Source organism: Procambarus clarkii, unplaced genomic scaffold (genome assembly GCF_040958095.1).
Source record: "Procambarus clarkii isolate CNS0578487 unplaced genomic scaffold, FALCON_Pclarkii_2.0 HiC_scaffold_1859, whole genome shotgun sequence".
NCBI classification, from domain to species: Eukaryota; Metazoa; Arthropoda; class Malacostraca; order Decapoda; family Cambaridae; genus Procambarus; species Procambarus clarkii.
Window position 1 is genome coordinate 629 of NW_027190882.1, and position 22,509 is coordinate 23,137.

Genomic DNA, 22,509 nt, shown 5'->3' on the forward strand with positions numbered 1-22,509 from the left:
AACACCAACAATGAGTGAGTATTTGTATACTCGGTAAAAGCGATGGATGGATTTCGTACACATTCACATATATTAAGCAATGAATTTGCAATAGTACCTACAGTACTCAGACTTCTCGAATTACTTACATCTTGTTATATCTTAACTTTGTTGTTCACTCAACAACAGAGTCGTTTTCCAGGGAATCACGTTATGTTAGATGATGCATCGCCTCGCCTCGCATGGCATCGAATCGCATGTCATTGCATCGCATCGCATTGAACTGCATGGTATTGAATCACAAGGCATTGAATGGCATGGCATGGCATGGCATGGCATGGCATGGCATGGCATGGCATGGCATCGCGTCACGTCACGTCACGTCTCTAGTCTCTCGTCTCTCGTGTAGTACAAAGTACAAAGTGTAGTATCTGTTCTTATCAGCTTTATATCTGATACGATCCCCATGTGGGATCCTTGATATTAAACTGATTTTTTGCAACATGGCGAAGTGCTAGGAGCTTGCTCCACCTTTGCCGCGGATCGGCCCGGTATTGCAGTACCTCTGGGATCGGTCCACTCCCTTCGGGGAGACCAAAAACAACCCTATCAACTAGTCAAAATCAAGTAGGAGACGATGATGTTAATTGGTTATGTACATTAATGAATCGTGTTAATTTGATTTGCAGTAATTACTTCACACTAGCCAGCATCGTATGAGGAAAAAACCTTGGAACGAGCAGCAGAAGTGAGTCGTCAGTCGAGTCCGGGTTTGATGGGTCGAAGCTGAACAACTGGAACGAGTTAGAAGGAAGGAAGGAAGGAAGGAAGGAAGGAAGGAAGGAAGGAAGGAAGGAAGGAAGGAAGGAAGGAAGGAAGGAAGGAAGGAAGGAGGAGAAAGAAGGAGAGTGAGGTGAGTAATATCATTTAATAACTTTAGATTAAAGATTATGTGCGAGCAGCAAATACGATGGATGGTCGGTCTGGAAGGAAAGAAGTTGATTTTATGAATGGGGGGTTGCCAGTTAGTGCAATATTAATTGATTTTGTTTGTTTTCTGAGATAGGTTATATAGGGTGAAGTTTTTGTCTATTTATATAAGTGTGGAAACTGGTTTAGGTAGCTTAGTGGTTGGTTATGAAAAGGCTAGTAGAGATGGGTTAAATAGTGTTAAGCTTGTGTTTGCGTTTAGTGGAGAACTGGATTTGGTATTTAAATGGCATCTAATATGACGTGGTCATTGTGCAAATAAACTCTAAATCAACGGGTTTACTGTGATCGAGAACCTAACTATAATAGTTACCCATTGTTGGCATGCTCTTCTCTTTTTTTACGAAATTACTTACTCACTCTCCCTTGTGAGTGTGGAGTGGTGTGTATATCACTCGGAATTCCTTAGTCGGCTTTGACAGCGAAATTATATTCACACACACATCAAGATCAGACGTTTATCTACTTAATTTACCATTGCTGCAATGTACCAATGCGTAATAAAGACGAAATTCGACTTGAGATGGAGGGAGGTGTTGCTTTGGCGTGGTCTTACACGGCAACTCAACGATCGTTTGCCACTTCCACGCTTGCCAGCCGGCCAGCCACTAGCCTCAAAGTGAATTCTAGTGTCTTGATTAGCTTTACAATCCATCATTTACCTCAATACACACTAACAATGTGTATTTATATACTTCAATCGAGCATTCGATGCACATATTCACCTGTAATATATACGTCAACGAAACCCAGAACCCACCCAAGTTCAAGCGCACCTGCACTCTCACCCCTCTCCATTTGAATGCTAGTTTCCTAATTAGATTTCAAATGATTCATTCACCTCTCTAAACGCCACCACCGTCCGTATATTTACATATTTTATTTAGGCAATGTATGCAGGCACACATTCATTCATTCATTCATTCATTCATTCATTCATTCATTCATTCATTCATTCATTCATTCATTCATTCACGTCATTCAACGAATAAAATGATATAGAATCTACTATAATTTGCAAAGCGACCAACCACCAAATGTCATTGTGAAAGCTAGTTTCGTAATTAGCTTTGCAATACTTCATTTACCTCCCTAAACACCAACAATGAGTGAGTATTTGTATACTCGGTAAAAGCGATGGATGGATTTCGTACACATTCACATATATTAAGCAATGAATTTGCAATAGTACCTACAGTACTCAGACTTCTCGAATTACTTACATCTTGTTATATCTTAACTTTGTTGTTCACTCAACAACAGAGTCGTTTTCCAGGGAATCACGTTATGTTAGATGATGCATCGCCTCGCCTCGCATGGCATCGAATCGCATGTCATTGCATCGCATCGCATTGAACTGCATGGTATTGAATCACAAGGCATTGAATGGCATGGCATGGCATGGCATGGCATGGCATGGCATGGCATGGCATGGCATGGCATGGCATGGCATCGCGTCACGTCACGTCACGTCTCTAGTCTCTCGTCTCTCGTGTAGTACAAAGTACAAAGTGTAGTATCTGTTCTTATCAGCTTTATATCTGATACGATCCCCATGTGGGATCCTTGATATTAAACTGATTTTTTGCAACATGGCGAAGTGCTAGGAGCTTGCTCCACCTTTGCCGCGGATCGGCCCGGTATTGCAGTACCTCTGGGATCGGTCCACTCCCTTCGGGGAGACCAAAAACAACCCTATCAACTAGTCAAAATCAAGTAGGAGACGATGATGTTAATTGGTTATGTACATTAATGAATCGTGTTAATTTGATTTGCAGTAATTACTTCACACTAGCCAGCATCGTATGAGGAAAAAACCTTGGAACGAGCAGCAGAAGTGAGTCGTCAGTCGAGTCCGGGTTTGATGGGTCGAAGCTGAACAACTGGAACGAGTTAGAAGGAAGGAAGGAAGGAAGGAAGGAAGGAAGGAAGGAAGGAAGGAAGGAAGGAAGGGAAGGAAGGAAGGAAGGAAGGAAGGAAGGAAGGAGGAGAAAGAAGGAGAGTGAGGTGAGTAATATCATTTAATAACTTTAGATTAAAGATTATGTGCGAGCAGCAAATACGATGGATGGTCGGTCTGGAAGGAAAGAAGTTGATTTTATGAATGGGGGGTTGCCAGTTAGTGCAATATTAATTGATTTTGTTTGTTTTCTGAGATAGGTTATATAGGGTGAAGTTTTTGTCTATTTATATAAGTGTGGAAACTGGTTTAGGTAGCTTAGTGGTTGGTTATGAAAAGGCTAGTAGAGATGGGTTAAATAGTGTTAAGCTTGTGTTTGCGTTTAGTGGAGAACTGGATTTGGTATTTAAATGGCATCTAATATGACGTGGTCATTGTGCAAATAAACTCTAAATCAACGGGTTTACTGTGATCGAGAACCTAACTATAATAGTTACCCATTGTTGGCATGCTCTTCTCTTTTTTTACGAAATTACTTACTCACTCTCCCTTGTGAGTGTGGAGTGGTGTGTATATCACTCGGAATTCCTTAGTCGGCTTTGACAGCGAAATTATATTCACACACACATCAAGATCAGACGTTTATCTACTTAATTTACCATTGCTGCAATGTACCAATGCGTAATAAAGACGAAATTCGACTTGAGATGGAGGGAGGTGTTGCTTTGGCGTGGTCTTACACGGCAACTCAACGATCGTTTGCCACTTCCACGCTTGCCAGCCGGCCAGCCACTAGCCTCAAAGTGAATTCTAGTGTCTTGATTAGCTTTACAATCCATCATTTACCTCAATACACACTAACAATGTGTATTTATATACTTCAATCGAGCATTCGATGCACATATTCACCTGTAATATATACGTCAACGAAACCCAGAACCCACCCAAGTTCAAGCGCACCTGCACTCTCACCCCTCTCCATTTGAATGCTAGTTTCCTAATTAGATTTCAAATGATTCATTCACCTCTCTAAACGCCACCACCGTCCGTATATTTACATATTTTATTTAGGCAATGTATGCAGGCACACATTCATTCATTCATTCATTCATTCATTCATTCATTCATTCATTCATTCATTCATTCATTCATTCATTCACGTAAAATAACGAATAAAATTGATATAGAATCTACTATAATTTGCAAAGCGACCAACCACCAAATGTCATTGTGAAAGCTAGTTTCGTAATTAGCTTTGCAATACTTCATTTACCTCCCTAAACACCAACAATGAGTGAGTATTTGTATACTCGGTAAAAGCGATGGATGGATTTCGTACACATTCACATATATTAAGCAATGAATTTGCAATAGTACCTACAGTACTCAGACTTCTCGAATTACTTACATCTTGTTATATCTTAACTTTGTTGTTCACTCAACAACAGAGTCGTTTTCCAGGGAATCACGTTATGTTAGATGATGCATCGCCTCGCCTCGCATGGCATCGAATCGCATGTCATTGCATCGCATCGCATTGAACTGCATGGTATTGAATCACAAGGCATTGAATGGCATGGCATGGCATGGCATGGCATGGCATGGCATGGCATGGCATGGCATGGCATGGCATGGCATCGCGTCACGTCACGTCACGTCTCTAGTCTCTCGTCTCTCGTGTAGTACAAAGTACAAAGTGTAGTATCTGTTCTTATCAGCTTTATATCTGATACGATCCCCATGTGGGATCCTTGATATTAAACTGATTTTTTGCAACATGGCGAAGTGCTAGGAGCTTGCTCCACCTTTGCCGCGGATCGGCCCGGTATTGCAGTACCTCTGGGATCGGTCCACTCCCTTCGGGGAGACCAAAAACAACCCTATCAACTAGTCAAAATCAAGTAGGAGACGATGATGTTAATTGGTTATGTACATTAATGAATCGTGTTAATTTGATTTGCAGTAATTACTTCACACTAGCCAGCATCGTATGAGGAAAAAACCTTGGAACGAGCAGCAGAAGTGAGTCGTCAGTCGAGTCCGGGTTTGATGGGTCGAAGCTGAACAACTGGAACGAGTTAGAAGGAAGGAAGGAAGGAAGGAAGGAAGGAAGGAAGGAAGGAAGGAAGGAAGGAAGGAAGGAAGGAAGGAAGGAAGGAAGGAAGGAAGGAGGAGAAAGAAGGAGAGTGAGGTGAGTAATATCATTTAATAACTTTAGATTAAAGATTATGTGCGAGCAGCAAATACGATGGATGGTCGGTCTGGAAGGAAAGAAGTTGATTTTATGAATGGGGGGTTGCCAGTTAGTGCAATATTAATTGATTTTGTTTGTTTTCTGAGATAGGTTATATAGGGTGAAGTTTTTGTCTATTTATATAAGTGTGGAAACTGGTTTAGGTAGCTTAGTGGTTGGTTATGAAAAGGCTAGTAGAGATGGGTTAAATAGTGTTAAGCTTGTGTTTGCGTTTAGTGGAGAACTGGATTTGGTATTTAAATGGCATCTAATATGACGTGGTCATTGTGCAAATAAACTCTAAATCAACGGGTTTACTGTGATCGAGAACCTAACTATAATAGTTACCCATTGTTGGCATGCTCTTCTCTTTTTTTACGAAATTACTTACTCACTCTCCCTTGTGAGTGTGGAGTGGTGTGTATATCACTCGGAATTCCTTAGTCGGCTTTGACAGCGAAATTATATTCACACACACATCAAGATCAGACGTTTATCTACTTAATTTACCATTGCTGCAATGTACCAATGCGTAATAAAGACGAAATTCGACTTGAGATGGAGGGAGGTGTTGCTTTGGCGTGGTCTTACACGGCAACTCAACGATCGTTTGCCACTTCCACGCTTGCCAGCCGGCCAGCCACTAGCCTCAAAGTGAATTCTAGTGTCTTGATTAGCTTTACAATCCATCATTTACCTCAATACACACTAACAATGTGTATTTATATACTTCAATCGAGCATTCGATGCACATATTCACCTGTAATATATACGTCAACGAAACCCAGAACCCACCCAAGTTCAAGCGCACCTGCACTCTCACCCCTCTCCATTTGAATGCTAGTTTCCTAATTAGATTTCAAATGATTCATTCACCTCTCTAAACGCCACCACCGTCCGTATATTTACATATTTTATTTAGGCAATGTATGCAGGCACACATTCATTCATTCATTCATTCATTCATTCATTCATTCATTCATTCATTCATTCATTCATTCATTCATTCACGTAAAATAACGAATAAAATTGATATAGAATCTACTATAATTTGCAAAGCGACCAACCACCAAATGTCATTGTGAAAGCTAGTTTCGTAATTAGCTTTGCAATACTTCATTTACCTCCCTAAACACCAACAATGAGTGAGTATTTGTATACTCGGTAAAAGCGATGGATGGATTTCGTACACATTCACATATATTAAGCAATGAATTTGCAATAGTACCTACAGTACTCAGACTTCTCGAATTACTTACATCTTGTTATATCTTAACTTTGTTGTTCACTCAACAACAGAGTCGTTTTCCAGGGAATCACGTTATGTTAGATGATGCATCGCCTCGCCTCGCATGGCATCGAATCGCATGTCATTGCATCGCATCGCATTGAACTGCATGGTATTGAATCACAAGGCATTGAATGGCATGGCATGGCATGGCATGGCATGGCATGGCATGGCATGGCATGGCATGGCATGGCATGGCATCGCGTCACGTCACGTCACGTCTCTAGTCTCTCGTCTCTCGTGTAGTACAAAGTACAAAGTGTAGTATCTGTTCTTATCAGCTTTATATCTGATACGATCCCCATGTGGGATCCTTGATATTAAACTGATTTTTTGCAACATGGCGAAGTGCTAGGAGCTTGCTCCACCTTTGCCGCGGATCGGCCCGGTATTGCAGTACCTCTGGGATCGGTCCACTCCCTTCGGGGAGACCAAAAACAACCCTATCAACTAGTCAAAATCAAGTAGGAGACGATGATGTTAATTGGTTATGTACATTAATGAATCGTGTTAATTTGATTTGCAGTAATTACTTCACACTAGCCAGCATCGTATGAGGAAAAAACCTTGGAACGAGCAGCAGAAGTGAGTCGTCAGTCGAGTCCGGGTTTGATGGGTCGAAGCTGAACAACTGGAACGAGTTAGAAGGAAGGAAGGAAGGAAGGAAGGAAGGAAGGAAGGAAGGAAGGAAGGAAGGAAGGAAGGAAGGAAGGAAGGAAGGAAGGAAGGAAGGAGGAGAAAGAAGGAGAGTGAGGTGAGTAATATCATTTAATAACTTTAGATTAAAGATTATGTGCGAGCAGCAAATACGATGGATGGTCGGTCTGGAAGGAAAGAAGTTGATTTTATGAATGGGGGGTTGCCAGTTAGTGCAATATTAATTGATTTTGTTTGTTTTCTGAGATAGGTTATATAGGGTGAAGTTTTTGTCTATTTATATAAGTGTGGAAACTGGTTTAGGTAGCTTAGTGGTTGGTTATGAAAAGGCTAGTAGAGATGGGTTAAATAGTGTTAAGCTTGTGTTTGCGTTTAGTGGAGAACTGGATTTGGTATTTAAATGGCATCTAATATGACGTGGTCATTGTGCAAATAAACTCTAAATCAACGGGTTTACTGTGATCGAGAACCTAACTATAATAGTTACCCATTGTTGGCATGCTCTTCTCTTTTTTTACGAAATTACTTACTCACTCTCCCTTGTGAGTGTGGAGTGGTGTGTATATCACTCGGAATTCCTTAGTCGGCTTTGACAGCGAAATTATATTCACACACACATCAAGATCAGACGTTTATCTACTTAATTTACCATTGCTGCAATGTACCAATGCGTAATAAAGACGAAATTCGACTTGAGATGGAGGGAGGTGTTGCTTTGGCGTGGTCTTACACGGCAACTCAACGATCGTTTGCCACTTCCACGCTTGCCAGCCGGCCAGCCACTAGCCTCAAAGTGAATTCTAGTGTCTTGATTAGCTTTACAATCCATCATTTACCTCAATACACACTAACAATGTGTATTTATATACTTCAATCGAGCATTCGATGCACATATTCACCTGTAATATATACGTCAACGAAACCCAGAACCCACCCAAGTTCAAGCGCACCTGCACTCTCACCCCTCTCCATTTGAATGCTAGTTTCCTAATTAGATTTCAAATGATTCATTCACCTCTCTAAACGCCACCACCGTCCGTATATTTACATATTTTATTTAGGCAATGTATGCAGGCACACATTCATTCATCATTCATTCATTCATTCATTCATTCATTCATTCATTCATTCATTCATTCATTCATTCATTCACGTAAAATAACGAATAAAATTGATATAGAATCTACTATAATTTGCAAAGCGACCAACCACCAAATGTCATTGTGAAAGCTAGTTTCGTAATTAGCTTTGCAATACTTCATTTACCTCCCTAAACACCAACAATGAGTGAGTATTTGTATACTCGGTAAAAGCGATGGATGGATTTCGTACACATTCACATATATTAAGCAATGAATTTGCAATAGTACCTACAGTACTCAGACTTCTCGAATTACTTACATCTTGTTATATCTTAACTTTGTTGTTCACTCAACAACAGAGTCGTTTTCCAGGGAATCACGTTATGTTAGATGATGCATCGCCTCGCCTCGCATGGCATCGAATCGCATGTCATTGCATCGCATCGCATTGAACTGCATGGTATTGAATCACAAGGCATTGAATGGCATGGCATGGCATGGCATGGCATGGCATGGCATGGCATGGCATGGCATGGCATGGCATGGCATCGCGTCACGTCACGTCACGTCTCTAGTCTCTCGTCTCTCGTGTAGTACAAAGTACAAAGTGTAGTATCTGTTCTTATCAGCTTTATATCTGATACGATCCCCATGTGGGATCCTTGATATTAAACTGATTTTTTGCAACATGGCGAAGTGCTAGGAGCTTGCTCCACCTTTGCCGCGGATCGGCCCGGTATTGCAGTACCTCTGGGATCGGTCCACTCCCTTCGGGGAGACCAAAAACAACCCTATCAACTAGTCAAAATCAAGTAGGAGACGATGATGTTAATTGGTTATGTACATTAATGAATCGTGTTAATTTGATTTGCAGTAATTACTTCACACTAGCCAGCATCGTATGAGGAAAAAACCTTGGAACGAGCAGCAGAAGTGAGTCGTCAGTCGAGTCCGGGTTTGATGGGTCGAAGCTGAACAACTGGAACGAGTTAGAAGGAAGGAAGGAAGGAAGGAAGGAAGGAAGGAAGGAAGGAAGGAAGGAAGGAAGGAAGGAAGGAAGGAAGGAAGGAAGGAAGGAGGAGAAAGAAGGAGAGTGAGGTGAGTAATATCATTTAATAACTTTAGATTAAAGATTATGTGCGAGCAGCAAATACGATGGATGGTCGGTCTGGAAGGAAAGAAGTTGATTTTATGAATGGGGGGTTGCCAGTTAGTGCAATATTAATTGATTTTGTTTGTTTTCTGAGATAGGTTATATAGGGTGAAGTTTTTGTCTATTTATATAAGTGTGGAAACTGGTTTAGGTAGCTTAGTGGTTGGTTATGAAAAGGCTAGTAGAGATGGGTTAAATAGTGTTAAGCTTGTGTTTGCGTTTAGTGGAGAACTGGATTTGGTATTTAAATGGCATCTAATATGACGTGGTCATTGTGCAAATAAACTCTAAATCAACGGGTTTACTGTGATCGAGAACCTAACTATAATAGTTACCCATTGTTGGCATGCTCTTCTCTTTTTTTACGAAATTACTTACTCACTCTCCCTTGTGAGTGTGGAGTGGTGTGTATATCACTCGGAATTCCTTAGTCGGCTTTGACAGCGAAATTATATTCACACACACATCAAGATCAGACGTTTATCTACTTAATTTACCATTGCTGCAATGTACCAATGCGTAATAAAGACGAAATTCGACTTGAGATGGAGGGAGGTGTTGCTTTGGCGTGGTCTTACACGGCAACTCAACGATCGTTTGCCACTTCCACGCTTGCCAGCCGGCCAGCCACTAGCCTCAAAGTGAATTCTAGTGTCTTGATTAGCTTTACAATCCATCATTTACCTCAATACACACTAACAATGTGTATTTATATACTTCAATCGAGCATTCGATGCACATATTCACCTGTAATATATACGTCAACGAAACCCAGAACCCACCCAAGTTCAAGCGCACCTGCACTCTCACCCCTCTCCATTTGAATGCTAGTTTCCTAATTAGATTTCAAATGATTCATTCACCTCTCTAAACGCCACCACCGTCCGTATATTTACATATTTTATTTAGGCAATGTATGCAGGCACACATTCATTCATTCATTCATTCATTCATTCATTCATTCATTCATTCATTCATTCATTCATTCATTCATTCACGTAAAATAACGAATAAAATTGATATAGAATCTACTATAATTTGCAAAGCGACCAACCACCAAATGTCATTGTGAAAGCTAGTTTCGTAATTAGCTTTGCAATACTTCATTTACCTCCCTAAACACCAACAATGAGTGAGTATTTGTATACTCGGTAAAAGCGATGGATGGATTTCGTACACATTCACATATATTAAGCAATGAATTTGCAATAGTACCTACAGTACTCAGACTTCTCGAATTACTTACATCTTGTTATATCTTAACTTTGTTGTTCACTCAACAACAGAGTCGTTTTCCAGGGAATCACGTTATGTTAGATGATGCATCGCCTCGCCTCGCATGGCATCGAATCGCATGTCATTGCATCGCATCGCATTGAACTGCATGGTATTGAATCACAAGGCATTGAATGGCATGGCATGGCATGGCATGGCATGGCATGGCATGGCATGGCATGGCATGGCATGGCATGGCATCGCGTCACGTCACGTCACGTCTCTAGTCTCTCGTCTCTCGTGTAGTACAAAGTACAAAGTGTAGTATCTGTTCTTATCAGCTTTATATCTGATACGATCCCCATGTGGGATCCTTGATATTAAACTGATTTTTTGCAACATGGCGAAGTGCTAGGAGCTTGCTCCACCTTTGCCGCGGATCGGCCCGGTATTGCAGTACCTCTGGGATCGGTCCACTCCCTTCGGGGAGACCAAAAACAACCCTATCAACTAGTCAAAATCAAGTAGGAGACGATGATGTTAATTGGTTATGTACATTAATGAATCGTGTTAATTTGATTTGCAGTAATTACTTCACACTAGCCAGCATCGTATGAGGAAAAAACCTTGGAACGAGCAGCAGAAGTGAGTCGTCAGTCGAGTCCGGGTTTGATGGGTCGAAGCTGAACAACTGGAACGAGTTAGAAGGAAGGAAGGAAGGAAGGAAGGAAGGAAGGAAGGAAGGAAGGAAGGAAGGAAGGAAGGAAGGAAGGAAGGAAGGAAGGAGGAGAAAGAAGGAGAGTGAGGTGAGTAATATCATTTAATAACTTTAGATTAAAGATTATGTGCGAGCAGCAAATACGATGGATGGTCGGTCTGGAAGGAAAGAAGTTGATTTTATGAATGGGGGGTTGCCAGTTAGTGCAATATTAATTGATTTTGTTTGTTTTCTGAGATAGGTTATATAGGGTGAAGTTTTTGTCTATTTATATAAGTGTGGAAACTGGTTTAGGTAGCTTAGTGGTTGGTTATGAAAAGGCTAGTAGAGATGGGTTAAATAGTGTTAAGCTTGTGTTTGCGTTTAGTGGAGAACTGGATTTGGTATTTAAATGGCATCTAATATGACGTGGTCATTGTGCAAATAAACTCTAAATCAACGGGTTTACTGTGATCGAGAACCTAACTATAATAGTTACCCATTGTTGGCATGCTCTTCTCTTTTTTTACGAAATTACTTACTCACTCTCCCTTGTGAGTGTGGAGTGGTGTGTATATCACTCGGAATTCCTTAGTCGGCTTTGACAGCGAAATTATATTCACACACACATCAAGATCAGACGTTTATCTACTTAATTTACCATTGCTGCAATGTACCAATGCGTAATAAAGACGAAATTCGACTTGAGATGGAGGGAGGTGTTGCTTTGGCGTGGTCTTACACGGCAACTCAACGATCGTTTGCCACTTCCACGCTTGCCAGCCGGCCAGCCACTAGCCTCAAAGTGAATTCTAGTGTCTTGATTAGCTTTACAATCCATCATTTACCTCAATACACACTAACAATGTGTATTTATATACTTCAATCGAGCATTCGATGCACATATTCACCTGTAATATATACGTCAACGAAACCCAGAACCCACCCAAGTTCAAGCGCACCTGCACTCTCACCCCTCTCCATTTGAATGCTAGTTTCCTAATTAGATTTCAAATGATTCATTCACCTCTCTAAACGCCACCACCGTCCGTATATTTACATATTTTATTTAGGCAATGTATGCAGGCACACATTCATTCATTCATTCATTCATTCATTCATTCATTCATTCATTCATTCATTCATTCATTCATTCATTCACGTAAAATAACGAATAAAATTGATATAGAATCTACTATAATTTGCAAAGCGACCAACCACCAAATGTCATTGTGAAAGCTAGTTTCGTAATTAGCTTTGCAATACTTCATTTACCTCCCTAAACACCAACAATGAGTGAGTATTTGTATACTCGGTAAAAGCGATGGATGGATTTCGTACACATTCACATATATTAAGCAATGAATTTGCAATAGTACCTACAGTACTCAGACTTCTCGAATTACTTACATCTTGTTATATCTTAACTTTGTTGTTCACTCAACAACAGAGTCGTTTTCCAGGGAATCACGTTATGTTAGATGATGCATCGCCTCGCCTCGCATGGCATCGAATCGCATGTCATTGCATCGCATCGCATTGAACTGCATGGTATTGAATCACAAGGCATTGAATGGCATGGCATGGCATGGCATGGCATGGCATGGCATGGCATGGCATGGCATGGCATGGCATGGCATCGCGTCACGTCACGTCACGTCTCTAGTCTCTCGTCTCTCGTGTAGTACAAAGTACAAAGTGTAGTATCTGTTCTTATCAGCTTTATATCTGATACGATCCCCATGTGGGATCCTTGATATTAAACTGATTTTTTGCAACATGGCGAAGTGCTAGGAGCTTGCTCCACCTTTGCCGCGGATCGGCCCGGTATTGCAGTACCTCTGGGATCGGTCCACTCCCTTCGGGGAGACCAAAAACAACCCTATCAACTAGTCAAAATCAAGTAGGAGACGATGATGTTAATTGGTTATGTACATTAATGAATCGTGTTAATTTGATTTGCAGTAATTACTTCACACTAGCCAGCATCGTATGAGGAAAAAACCTTGGAACGAGCAGCAGAAGTGAGTCGTCAGTCGAGTCCGGGTTTGATGGGTCGAAGCTGAACAACTGGAACGAGTTAGAAGGAAGGAAGGAAGGAAGGAAGGAAGGAAGGAAGGAAGGAAGGAAGGAAGGAAGGAAGGAAGGAAGGAAGGAAGGAAGGAAGGAGGAGAAAGAAGGAGAGTGAGGTGAGTAATATCATTTAATAACTTTAGATTAAAGATTATGTGCGAGCAGCAAATACGATGGATGGTCGGTCTGGAAGGAAAGAAGTTGATTTTATGAATGGGGGGTTGCCAGTTAGTGCAATATTAATTGATTTTGTTTGTTTTCTGAGATAGGTTATATAGGGTGAAGTTTTTGTCTATTTATATAAGTGTGGAAACTGGTTTAGGTAGCTTAGTGGTTGGTTATGAAAAGGCTAGTAGAGATGGGTTAAATAGTGTTAAGCTTGTGTTTGCGTTTAGTGGAGAACTGGATTTGGTATTTAAATGGCATCTAATATGACGTGGTCATTGTGCAAATAAACTCTAAATCAACGGGTTTACTGTGATCGAGAACCTAACTATAATAGTTACCCATTGTTGGCATGCTCTTCTCTTTTTTTACGAAATTACTTACTCACTCTCCCTTGTGAGTGTGGAGTGGTGTGTATATCACTCGGAATTCCTTAGTCGGCTTTGACAGCGAAATTATATTCACACACACATCAAGATCAGACGTTTATCTACTTAATTTACCATTGCTGCAATGTACCAATGCGTAATAAAGACGAAATTCGACTTGAGATGGAGGGAGGTGTTGCTTTGGCGTGGTCTTACACGGCAACTCAACGATCGTTTGCCACTTCCACGCTTGCCAGCCGGCCAGCCACTAGCCTCAAAGTGAATTCTAGTGTCTTGATTAGCTTTACAATCCATCATTTACCTCAATACACACTAACAATGTGTATTTATATACTTCAATCGAGCATTCGATGCACATATTCACCTGTAATATATACGTCAACGAAACCCAGAACCCACCCAAGTTCAAGCGCACCTGCACTCTCACCCCTCTCCATTTGAATGCTAGTTTCCTAATTAGATTTCAAATGATTCATTCACCTCTCTAAACGCCACCACCGTCCGTATATTTACATATTTTATTTAGGCAATGTATGCAGGCACACATTCATTCATTCATTCATTCATTCATTCATTCATTCATTCATTCATTCATTCATTCATTCATTCATTCACGTAAAATAACGAATAAAATTGATATAGAATCTACTATAATTTGCAAAGCGACCAACCACCAAATGTCATTGTGAAAGCTAGTTTCGTAATTAGCTTTGCAATACTTCATTTACCTCCCTAAACACCAACAATGAGTGAGTATTTGTATACTCGGTAAAAGCGATGGATGGATTTCGTACACATTCACATATATTAAGCAATGAATTTGCAATAGTACCTACAGTACTCAGACTTCTCGAATTACTTACATCTTGTTATATCTTAACTTTGTTGTTCACTCAACAACAGAGTCGTTTTCCAGGGAATCACGTTATGTTAGATGATGCATCGCCTCGCCTCGCATGGCATCGAATCGCATGTCATTGCATCGCATCGCATTGAACTGCATGGTATTGAATCACAAGGCATTGAATGGCATGGCATGGCATGGCATGGCATGGCATGGCATGGCATGGCATGGCATGGCATGGCATGGCATCGCGTCACGTCACGTCACGTCTCTAGTCTCTCGTCTCTCGTGTAGTACAAAGTACAAAGTGTAGTATCTGTTCTTATCAGCTTTATATCTGATACGATCCCCATGTGGGATCCTTGATATTAAACTGATTTTTTGCAACATGGCGAAGTGCTAGGAGCTTGCTCCACCTTTGCCGCGGATCGGCCCGGTATTGCAGTACCTCTGGGATCGGTCCACTCCCTTCGGGGAGACCAAAAACAACCCTATCAACTAGTCAAAATCAAGTAGGAGACGATGATGTTAATTGGTTATGTACATTAATGAATCGTGTTAATTTGATTTGCAGTAATTACTTCACACTAGCCAGCATCGTATGAGGAAAAAACCTTGGAACGAGCAGCAGAAGTGAGTCGTCAGTCGAGTCCGGGTTTGATGGGTCGAAGCTGAACAACTGGAACGAGTTAGAAGGAAGGAAGGAAGGAAGGAAGGAAGGAAGGAAGGAAGGAAGGAAGGAAGGAAGGAAGGAAGGAAGGAAGGAAGGAAGGAAGGAAGGAAGGAGGAGAAAGAAGGAGAGTGAGGTGAGTAATATCATTTAATAACTTTAGATTAAAGATTATGTGCGAGCAGCAAATACGATGGATGGTCGGTCTGGAAGGAAAGAAGTTGATTTTATGAATGGGGGGTTGCCAGTTAGTGCAATATTAATTGATTTTGTTTGTTTTCTGAGATAGGTTATATAGGGTGAAGTTTTTGTCTATTTATATAAGTGTGGAAACTGGTTTAGGTAGCTTAGTGGTTGGTTATGAAAAGGCTAGTAGAGATGGGTTAAATAGTGTTAAGCTTGTGTTTGCGTTTAGTGGAGAACTGGATTTGGTATTTAAATGGCATCTAATATGACGTGGTCATTGTGCAAATAAACTCTAAATCAACGGGTTTACTGTGATCGAGAACCTAACTATAATAGTTACCCATTGTTGGCATGCTCTTCTCTTTTTTTACGAAATTACTTACTCACTCTCCCTTGTGAGTGTGGAGTGGTGTGTATATCACTCGGAATTCCTTAGTCGGCTTTGACAGCGAAATTATATTCACACACACATCAAGATCAGACGTTTATCTACTTAATTTACCATTGCTGCAATGTACCAATGCGTAATAAAGACGAAATTCGACTTGAGATGGAGGGAGGTGTTGCTTTGGCGTGGTCTTACACGGCAACTCAACGATCGTTTGCCACTTCCACGCTTGCCAGCCGGCCAGCCACTAGCCTCAAAGTGAATTCTAGTGTCTTGATTAGCTTTACAATCCATCATTTACCTCAATACACACTAACAATGTGTATTTATATACTTCAATCGAGCATTCGATGCACATATTCACCTGTAATATATACGTCAACGAAACCCAGAACCCACCCAAGTTCAAGCGCACCTGCACTCTCACCCCTCTCCATTTGAATGCTAGTTTCCTAATTAGATTTCAAATGATTCATTCACCTCTCTAAACGCCACCACCGTCCGTATATTTACATATTTTATTTAGGCAATGTATGCAGGCACACATTCATTCATTCATTCATTCATTCATTCATTCATTCATTCATTCATTCATTCATTCATTCATTCATTCACGTAAAATAACGAATAAAATTGATATAGAATCTACTATAATTTGCAAAGCGACCAACCACCAAATGTCATTGTGAAAGCTAGTTTCGTAATTAGCTTTGCAATACTTCATTTACCTCCCTAAACACCAACAATGAGTGAGTATTTGTATACTCGGTAAAAGCGATGGATGGATTTCGTACACATTCACATATATTAAGCAATGAATTTGCAATAGTACCTACAGTACTCAGACTTCTCGAATTACTTACATCTTGTTATATCTTAACTTTGTTGTTCACTCAACAACAGAGTCGTTTTCCAGGGAATCACGTTATGTTAGATGATGCATCGCCTCGCCTCGCATGGCATCGAATCGCATGTCATTGCATCGCATCGCATTGAACTGCATGGTATTGAATCACAAGGCATTGAATGGCATGGCATGGCATGGCATGGCATGGCATGGCATGGCATGGCATGGCATGGCATGGCATGGCATCGCGTCACGTCACGTCACGTCTCTAGTCTCTCGTCTCTCGTGTAGTACAAAGTACAAAGTGTAGTATCTGTTCTTATCAGCTTTATATCTGATACGATCCCCATGTGGGATCCTTGATATTAAACTGATTTTTTGCAACATGGCGAAGTGCTAGGAGCTTGCTCCACCTTTGCCGCGGATCGGCCCGGTATTGCAGTACCTCTGGGATCGGTCCACTCCCTTCGGGGAGACCAAAAACAACCCTATCAACTAGTCAAAATCAAGTAGGAGACGATGATGTTAATTGGTTATGTACATTAATGAATCGTGTTAATTTGATTTGCAGTAATTACTTCACACTAGCCAGCATCGTATGAGGAAAAAACCTTGGAACGAGCAGCAGAAGTGAGTCGTCAGTCGAGTCCGGGTTTGATGGGTCGAAGCTGAACAACTGGAACGAGTTAGAAGGAAGGAAGGAAGGAAGGAAGGAAGGAAGGAAGGAAGGAAGGAAGGAAGGAAGGAAGGAAGGAAGGAAGGAAGGAAGGAAGGAGGAGAAAGAAGGAGAGTGAGGTGAGTAATATCATTTAATAACTTTAGATTAAAGATTATGTGCGAGCAGCAAATACGATGGATGGTCGGTCTGGAAGGAAAGAAGTTGATTTTATGAATGGGGGGTTGCCAGTTAGTGCAATATTAATTGATTTTGTTTGTTTTCTGAGATAGGTTATATAGGGTGAAGTTTTTGTCTATTTATATAAGTGTGGAAACTGGTTTAGGTAGCTTAGTGGTTGGTTATGAAAAGGCTAGTAGAGATGGGTTAAATAGTGTTAAGCTTGTGTTTGCGTTTAGTGGAGAACTGGATTTGGTATTTAAATGGCATCTAATATGACGTGGTCATTGTGCAAATAAACTCTAAATCAACGGGTTTACTGTGATCGAGAACCTAACTATAATAGTTACCCATTGTTGGCATGCTCTTCTCTTTTTTACGAAATTACTTACTCACTCTCCCTTGTGAGTGTGGAGTGGTGTGTATATCACTCGGAATTCCTTAGTCGGCTTTGACAGCGAAATTATATTCACACACACATCAAGATCAGACGTTTATCTACTTAATTTACCATTGCTGCAATGTACCAATGCGTAATAAAGACGAAATTCGACTTGAGATGGAGGGAGGTGTTGCTTTGGCGTGGTCTTACACGGCAACTCAACGATCGTTTGCCACTTCCACGCTTGCCAGCCGGCCAGCCACTAGCCTCAAAGTGAATTCTAGTGTCTTGATTAGCTTTACAATCCATCATTTACCTCAATACACACTAACAATGTGTATTTATATACTTCAATCGAGCATTCGATGCACATATTCACCTGTAATATATACGTCAACGAAACCCAGAACCCACCCAAGTTCAAGCGCACCTGCACTCTCACCCCTCTCCATTTGAATGCTAGTTTCCTAATTAGATTTCAAATGATTCATTCACCTCTCTAAACGCCACCACCGTCCGTATATTTACATATTTTATTTAGGCAATGTATGCAGGCACACATTCATTCATTCATTCATTCATTCATTCATTCATTCATTCATTCATTCATTCATTCATTCATTCATTCACGTAAAATAACGAATAAAATTGATATAGAATCTACTATAATTTGCAAAGCGACCAACCACCAAATGTCATTGTGAAAGCTAGTTTCGTAATTAGCTTTGCAATACTTCATTTACCTCCCTAAACACCAACAATGAGTGAGTATTTGTATACTCGGTAAAAGCGATGGATGGATTTCGTACACATTCACATATATTAAGCAATGAATTTGCAATAGTACCTACAGTACTCAGACTTCTCGAATTACTTACATCTTGTTATATCTTAACTTTGTTGTTCACTCAACAACAGAGTCGTTTTCCAGGGAATCACGTTATGTTAGATGATGCATCGCCTCGCCTCGCATGGCATCGAATCGCATGTCATTGCATCGCATCGCATTGAACTGCATGGTATTGAATCACAAGGCATTGAATGGCATGGCATGGCATGGCATGGCATGGCATGGCATGGCATGGCATGGCATGGCATGGCATGGCATCGCGTCACGTCACGTCACGTCTCTAGTCTCTCGTCTCTCGTGTAGTACAAAGTACAAAGTGTAGTATCTGTTCTTATCAGCTTTATATCTGATACGATCCCCATGTGGGATCCTTGATATTAAACTGATTTTTTGCAACATGGCGAAGTGCTAGGAGCTTGCTCCACCTTTGCCGCGGATCGGCCCGGTATTGCAGTACCTCTGGGATCGGTCCACTCCCTTCGGGGAGACCAAAAACAACCCTATCAACTAGTCAAAATCAAGTAGGAGACGATGATGTTAATTGGTTATGTACATTAATGAATCGTGTTAATTTGATTTGCAGTAATTACTTCACACTAGCCAGCATCGTATGAGGAAAAAACCTTGGAACGAGCAGCAGAAGTGAGTCGTCAGTCGAGTCCGGGTTTGATGGGTCGAAGCTGAACAACTGGAACGAGTTAGAAGGAAGGAAGGAAGGAAGGAAGGAAGGAAGGAAGGAAGGAAGGAAGGAAGGAAGGAAGGAAGGAAGGAAGGAAGGAAGGAGGAGAAAGAAGGAGAGTGAGGTGAGTAATATCATTTAATAACTTTAGATTAAAGATTATGTGCGAGCAGCAAATACGATGGATGGTCGGTCTGGAAGGAAAGAAGTTGATTTTATGAATGGGGGGTTGCCAGTTAGTGCAATATTAATTGATTTTGTTTGTTTTCTGAGATAGGTTATATAGGGTGAAGTTTTTGTCTATTTATATAAGTGTGGAAACTGGTTTAGGTAGCTTAGTGGTTGGTTATGAAAAGGCTAGTAGAGATGGGTTAAATAGTGTTAAGCTTGTGTTTGCGTTTAGTGGAGAACTGGATTTGGTATTTAAATGGCATCTAATATGACGTGGTCATTGTGCAAATAAACTCTAAATCAACGGGTTTACTGTGATCGAGAACCTAACTATAATAGTTACCCATTGTTGGCATGCTCTTCTCTTTTTTTACGAAATTACTTACTCACTCTCCCTTGTGAGTGTGGAGTGGTGTGTATATCACTCGGAATTCCTTAGTCGGCTTTGACAGCGAAATTATATTCACACACACATCAAGATCAGACGTTTATCTACTTAATTTACCATTGCTGCAATGTACCAATGCGTAATAAAGACGAAATTCGACTTGAGATGGAGGGAGGTGTTGCTTTGGCGTGGTCTTACACGGCAACTCAACGATCGTTTGCCACTTCCACGCTTGCCAGCCGGCCAGCCACTAGCCTCAAAGTGAATTCTAGTGTCTTGATTAGCTTTACAATCCATCATTTACCTCAATACACACTAACAATGTGTATTTATATACTTCAATCGAGCATTCGATGCACATATTCACCTGTAATATATACGTCAACGAAACCCAGAACCCACCCAAGTTCAAGCGCACCTGCACTCTCACCCCTCTCCATTTGAATGCTAGTTTCCTAATTAGATTTCAAATGATTCATTCACCTCTCTAAACGCCACCACCGTCCGTATATTTACATATTTTATTTAGGCAATGTATGCAGGCACACATTCATTCATTCATTCATTCATTCATTCATTCATTCATTCATTCATTCATTCATTCATTCATTCATTCATTCACGTAAAATAACGAATAAAATTGATATAGAATCTACTATAATTTGCAAAGCGACCAACCACCAAATGTCATTGTGAAAGCTAGTTTCGTAATTAGCTTTGCAATACTTCATTTACCTCCCTAAACACCAACAATGAGTGAGTATTTGTATACTCGGTAAAAGCGATGGATGGATTTCGTACACATTCACATATATTAAGCAATGAATTTGCAATAGTACCTACAGTACTCAGACTTCTCGAATTACTTACATCTTGTTATATCTTAACTTTGTTGTTCACTCAACAACAGAGTCGTTTTCCAGGGAATCACGTTATGTTAGATGATGCATCGCCTCGCCTCGCATGGCATCGAATCGCATGTCATTGCATCGCATCGCATTGAACTGCATGGTATTGAATCACAAGGCATTGAATGGCATGGCATGGCATGGCATGGCATGGCATGGCATGGCATGGCATGGCATGGCATGGCATGGCATCGCGTCACGTCACGTCACGTCTCTAGTCTCTCGTCTCTCGTGTAGTACAAAGTACAAAGTGTAGTATCTGTTCTTATCAGCTTTATATCTGATACGATCCCCATGTGGGATCCTTGATATTAAACTGATTTTTTGCAACATGGCGAAGTGCTAGGAGCTTGCTCCACCTTTGCCGCGGATCGGCCCGGTATTGCAGTACCTCTGGGATCGGTCCACTCCCTTCGGGGAGACCAAAAACAACCCTATCAACTAGTCAAAATCAAGTAGGAGACGATGATGTTAATTGGTTATGTACATTAATGAATCGTGTTAATTTGATTTGCAGTAATTACTTCACACTAGCCAGCATCGTATGAGGAAAAAACCTTGGAACGAGCAGCAGAAGTGAGTCGTCAGTCGAGTCCGGGTTTGATGGGTCGAAGCTGAACAACTGGAACGAGTTAGAAGGAAGGAAGGAAGGAAGGAAGGAAGGAAGGAAGGAAGGAAGGAAGGAAGGAAGGAAGGAAAGGAAGGAAGGAGGAGAAAGAAGGAGAGTGAGGTGAGTAATATCATTTAATAACTTTAGATTAAAGATTATGTGCGAGCAGCAAATACGATGGATGGTCGGTCTGGAAGGAAAGAAGTTGATTTTATGAATGGGGGGTTGCCAGTTAGTGCAATATTAATTGATTTTGTTTGTTTTCTGAGATAGGTTATATAGGGTGAAGTTTTTGTCTATTTATATAAGTGTGGAAACTGGTTTAGGTAGCTTAGTGGTTGGTTATGAAAAGGCTAGTAGAGATGGGTTAAATAGTGTTAAGCTTGTGTTTGCGTTTAGTGGAGAACTGGATTTGGTATTTAAATGGCATCTAATATGACGTGGTCATTGTGCAAATAAACTCTAAATCAACGGGTTTACTGTGATCGAGAACCTAACTATAATAGTTACCCATTGTTGGCATGCTCTTCTCTTTTTTTACGAAATTACTTACTCACTCTCCCTTGTGAGTGTGGAGTGGTGTGTATATCACTCGGAATTCCTTAGTCGGCTTTGACAGCGAAATTATATTCACACACACATCAAGATCAGACGTTTATCTACTTAATTTACCATTGCTGCAATGTACCAATGCGTAATAAAGACGAAATTCGACTTGAGATGGAGGGAGGTGTTGCTTTGGCGTGGTCTTACACGGCAACTCAACGATCGTTTGCCACTTCCACGCTTGCCAGCCGGCCAGCCACTAGCCTCAAAGTGAATTCTAGTGTCTTGATTAGCTTTACAATCCATCATTTACCTCAATACACACTAACAATGTGTATTTATATACTTCAATCGAGCATTCGATGCACATATTCACCTGTAATA

The 22,509-nt window shown here is 40.8% G+C and overlaps 11 non-coding genes across 11 annotated transcripts; all 11 read left to right on the plus strand.

Annotated features, from left to right (window-relative positions):
- Positions 1-372: 372 nt before the first annotated feature.
- Positions 373-564, plus strand: LOC138362463 (U2 spliceosomal RNA). The gene has a single exon (XR_011227687.1). It is a non-coding gene; the product is annotated as a U2 spliceosomal RNA (small nuclear RNA).
- A 1,887-nt stretch (positions 565-2,451) lies between these two features.
- On the plus strand, positions 2,452-2,643 carry LOC138362471 (U2 spliceosomal RNA). The gene has a single exon (XR_011227694.1). It is a non-coding gene; the product is annotated as a U2 spliceosomal RNA (small nuclear RNA).
- A 1,893-nt stretch (positions 2,644-4,536) lies between these two features.
- LOC138362472 (U2 spliceosomal RNA) lies at positions 4,537-4,728 on the plus strand. The gene has a single exon (XR_011227695.1). It is a non-coding gene; the product is annotated as a U2 spliceosomal RNA (small nuclear RNA).
- A 1,892-nt stretch (positions 4,729-6,620) lies between these two features.
- LOC138362473 (U2 spliceosomal RNA) lies at positions 6,621-6,812 on the plus strand. The gene has a single exon (XR_011227696.1). It is a non-coding gene; the product is annotated as a U2 spliceosomal RNA (small nuclear RNA).
- A 1,895-nt stretch (positions 6,813-8,707) lies between these two features.
- LOC138362474 (U2 spliceosomal RNA) lies at positions 8,708-8,899 on the plus strand. Its single transcript, XR_011227697.1, has one exon. It is a non-coding gene; the product is annotated as a U2 spliceosomal RNA (small nuclear RNA).
- Positions 8,900-10,787: 1,888 nt separating this feature from the next.
- Positions 10,788-10,979, plus strand: LOC138362464 (U2 spliceosomal RNA). Its single transcript, XR_011227688.1, has one exon. It is a non-coding gene; the product is annotated as a U2 spliceosomal RNA (small nuclear RNA).
- A 1,884-nt stretch (positions 10,980-12,863) lies between these two features.
- LOC138362465 (U2 spliceosomal RNA) lies at positions 12,864-13,055 on the plus strand. Its single transcript, XR_011227689.1, has one exon. It is a non-coding gene; the product is annotated as a U2 spliceosomal RNA (small nuclear RNA).
- Positions 13,056-14,943: 1,888 nt separating this feature from the next.
- On the plus strand, positions 14,944-15,135 carry LOC138362466 (U2 spliceosomal RNA). The gene has a single exon (XR_011227690.1). It is a non-coding gene; the product is annotated as a U2 spliceosomal RNA (small nuclear RNA).
- Positions 15,136-17,031: 1,896 nt separating this feature from the next.
- Positions 17,032-17,223, plus strand: LOC138362467 (U2 spliceosomal RNA). The gene has a single exon (XR_011227691.1). It is a non-coding gene; the product is annotated as a U2 spliceosomal RNA (small nuclear RNA).
- Positions 17,224-19,110: 1,887 nt separating this feature from the next.
- LOC138362469 (U2 spliceosomal RNA) lies at positions 19,111-19,302 on the plus strand. Its single transcript, XR_011227692.1, has one exon. It is a non-coding gene; the product is annotated as a U2 spliceosomal RNA (small nuclear RNA).
- Positions 19,303-21,190: 1,888 nt separating this feature from the next.
- On the plus strand, positions 21,191-21,382 carry LOC138362470 (U2 spliceosomal RNA). The gene has a single exon (XR_011227693.1). It is a non-coding gene; the product is annotated as a U2 spliceosomal RNA (small nuclear RNA).
- The last annotated feature ends 1,127 nt before the right edge of the window (positions 21,383-22,509 follow it).